Consider the following 3,716-nt stretch of genomic DNA (forward strand, 5'->3'; position numbering starts at 1 on the left):
GCTGGTAATGGTTTTTCCTTTCCCTGTTTAGTGGTTAGTGCTTCCTTCAGGAGCTCTTGCAAGGCAGCCCTGGTGATGAAATCTCTCAGCATTTGCTTGTCTGAAAAGGATTTTATTTCTGCTTTGCTTATGAAGCTTAGTTTGGCTGGATATGAAATTCTACGTCGGAAATTCTTTTCTTTAAGAATGTTGAATACTGGCCCCCAATCTCTGCTGGCTTGTAGGGTTTCCACTGAGAGGTCCACCGTTAGTCTAATGGGCTTGGTAGGTGACCTGGCCTTTCTCTTTGGCTGCCCTTAACATTTTTGCTTCATTTTGACCTTGGAGAATCTGATGATTATGTGTGTTGGGGTTGATCTTCTCATAGAGTATCTACCTGGGACTCTCTGGATTTCCTAAATTTGAATGTTGGCCTGTCTTGCTAGGTTGGGGAAGTTCTCCTGGATGATTTCCTGAAGTGTGTTTTCCAACTTGGTTCCATTCTCTCCATCTCTTTCAGGTACTCCAATCAGCCGTGGGTTTGGTCTTTATACATAGTCTCATAGTTCTTGGAGGTTTTGTTCATTCCTCAATCTTTTTTCTCTAATCTTGTCTGCCTGCCTCATGTCAGCAAGATAGTCTTCAAGCTCTGATATTCTTTCTTCCATTTGATTGATTTGGCTGTTGATACTTGTGTTTGCATCATGAAGTTCTCATGCTGTATTTTTAAGCTCCATCAGGTCATTTATGTCCCTTTCTAAACTGGTTATTCTAGTTAACAGCTCCTGTACAGTTTTGTCATGGTTCTTAGCTTCTTTGCATTGGGTTAGAACATAATCCTTTAGCTCAGTGAAGTTCATTATTACCCACTTTCTGAAGCCTACTTCTGTCAGTTAATCCATCTCAGCTTCAGCCCAGTTCTGTGCCCTTGATGGAGAGGTTTTGCAATCATTTGGAGGAAAAGAGGCATTCTGGCTTTTGGAATTTTCAGCATTTTTGCATTGGTTTTTCCTCATCTTTGTGAATTTGTCTGCCTTTTCTCTTTGAGGCTGTTTACCTTTGGATGGGGTTTTTTAGGGCCTTTTTTGTTGAATGTTGGTGTTGTTGCTTTTTATTTGTTTTTTCTTCTAACAGTCAGGCCTCTCTTCTTCAGGTCTGCGGCAGTTTGCTGGGGGTTCACTCCAGACCCTGTTTGCCTTGGTATCCCCAGTGGAGGCTGCAGAACAGCAAAGATTGCTGCCTGCTCCCTCCTCCAGAAGTTTGTCCCAGAGAGGTACTGACCTGATGCCAGTCAGAACTCTACTGTATGAGGTGTCTGGCCACCCCTGTTGGGAGGTCTCACCCAGTCAGGAGGCATGGGATCAGGGTCCCGCTTAAGGAAGCAGTCTGGCTGCACCTTAGCAGAACTCGTGCACTGTGCTGGGGGAATCCCCGTCATCTGGATTGCCTGGACTCTTCAGAGCCAGCAGGCAGGAAAGATTAAGTCCACTGAACCTAAGACCATGGCCGCCCCTCCTCCCAGATGCTCTGTCCCAGGGAGATGAGAGTTCTGTCTGTATGCCCCTGGCTAGAGTTGCTGGAATCTTGCAGGGAGGCCCTGGCCAGTTAGGAGGGATGGATCTGGGTCCCACCTAAAGAAGCAATCTGGCCACGATCTGCCACAGCTGCTGTGCTGCACTGTGGAGAATACTGCTCATCCAAACTGCCCAACCTCCCTAGCAATGGCCAGGGAAAATCACTGACTAGAGCTGCAGTAATGGTGATCACCCCTACCCCTGGGAACTTGGTCATCTTAGGCAGACTCCAGGTTGTTGTGCTGGCCTGCGAGGATTCCAAGTCAGTAGGTCTTAGCTTGTGAGGTTCCATGGGATTGGGACCTGCTGAGTGAGACTGCTTGCCTCCCTGGCTTCAGCCCCCTTTCCATGGGAGTGGATGGTTCTCCTGCCACCCTGGAGTTCCGGGAGCCACCAGAGTATGTAAAAATCCTACAGCTCAGTGCCTGCCCCAGTGGCTGCTAACCAGTGCCCCTGTCGTGGGTATGCCCAGTTTTGTGCTTGGGACCCAAGGCCTTGGTGGTGTTGGCACACAAAGGAATCTTCTGATCCACAGATTGCAAAAATCCCTGGGAAACGTATAGAATCCCAGGCAGGTAGCACAGTCCCTCACCACCTCCCTTGGTTGGGGGAGGGTGGTCCCTTTGCTCCTGGATGAATTGTCGCCCCACCCTGCTGTTCCTTCCTCTCTGTGGGTCACACCCACCATCTATCCAGTCCCAATGAGAACATCTGTGTCCCTCAGTTGACAGAAATCACTTGCCTTTTGCATTTGTCTTGGTGGGAGAAACAGATCAGAGTTGTTTCTACTTGGCCATCTTGGCCCCTCCCCCCTTTTAAATTTTGATGCCCAGTTGTTCCAGATTTTCCAGTGAGAGACCCTTGGTGACAGTTTTGTAGCTCACTTAAATAAGATGATGCAGATACATTTTAGGTTCCATACAGAGCATACTCCATCTTCCTTCCTTCCTTCCCACCATATGGAAGATGACATGGATGCATGTTTTTGTTTTTGTTTTTTTACACATATGTGTACCTATAATAATCTGTATTCTTTGTGTATTTAACATTGTATTTTTCCTGAATAGTATCATGCTTTGTGAAACTCTTACAATGTGCCTTTTTCACTCATCAATAGGAATGTGAGATTTATCCATACTGATACATCTAAATCTGGTTAGGCCATTTGAACTGCTCTCTAGTAGTCTGTTGTATGATAAACCACTTAAATACATCCCCCCCAACACACACCCACCCACATACACACATATATATCTGCTGAGGAACAGTTAGGTTGTTCCTACTTTTTAGCTATTACAAACAATACAACATATTTTTTCTTATATATGTCTCCATTGCCCATGTGAAAACAATTCCCTAGGGTTGATAATTCAGAAGTAGAGTTTTTGAGTCATAGGGTATATGCTTCTTTGAATATACAAGGAACAAATTCTTTCCAAAATGGTTGTACCAATTTATACTCCCACCTGCAGTATGTGGGAGTTTCTATTTCTCAATCTCCTCACCAATATCCGTTATAACCAGACTTTAAACTTTTGCCATTCAGAAGTGTGTGAAATGTTGTATCATGGGTGTTTAAATTTGAATACCAGTAAGGTTGAACATCTTTTTATGTGTTTATTGCCTATTGGAGTGTCTGTTTTGCTGCTCATGTTTTGTTCTGTTTTGCCTTGACCCACTTTTCTATCAGGTTGTTTGACTTTGAAAAATTATTTTATACAAGTTTCTAATGTAGCCTGCATATTAATCACCCATGGTTTATGTGTATTGCAAATATCATCTCCCAGGCTGTGGCTTATCTTTCAACCTTGTTTATAGTATCTTTTGACATACAGAGCCTTCAAATTTTAACGTAGTCAAACTTATCAATCTATTACTTTGTGAGCTGCACTTTCTGCCTGTTTAAGAAAACTTCCCTGCTCTGATGTCATGAAGATATTACCTTATATTATATTTTTTAAGGTTTTTGTCTTCAGATTGTTTAAGTTTTTTGTCTTTAGATTTGTAGTCTATGTTTTGTGTGTAATGTGAGGTAGTATAGCAGACTACTCTTCTTCCTTACTTAGAGCACCCCAGGTTATTCCTGTTCAGGTCAGCAGTGTACTTCTCTTTCTGGACTTCCTTGTAGTCAGAAAAGGTTATGTGACATGGTTCTGCCCATTG

The sequence above is a fragment of the Chlorocebus sabaeus genome, chromosome 1 (genome assembly GCF_047675955.1).
Source record: "Chlorocebus sabaeus isolate Y175 chromosome 1, mChlSab1.0.hap1, whole genome shotgun sequence".
Taxonomy (NCBI): Eukaryota; Metazoa; Chordata; class Mammalia; order Primates; family Cercopithecidae; genus Chlorocebus; species Chlorocebus sabaeus.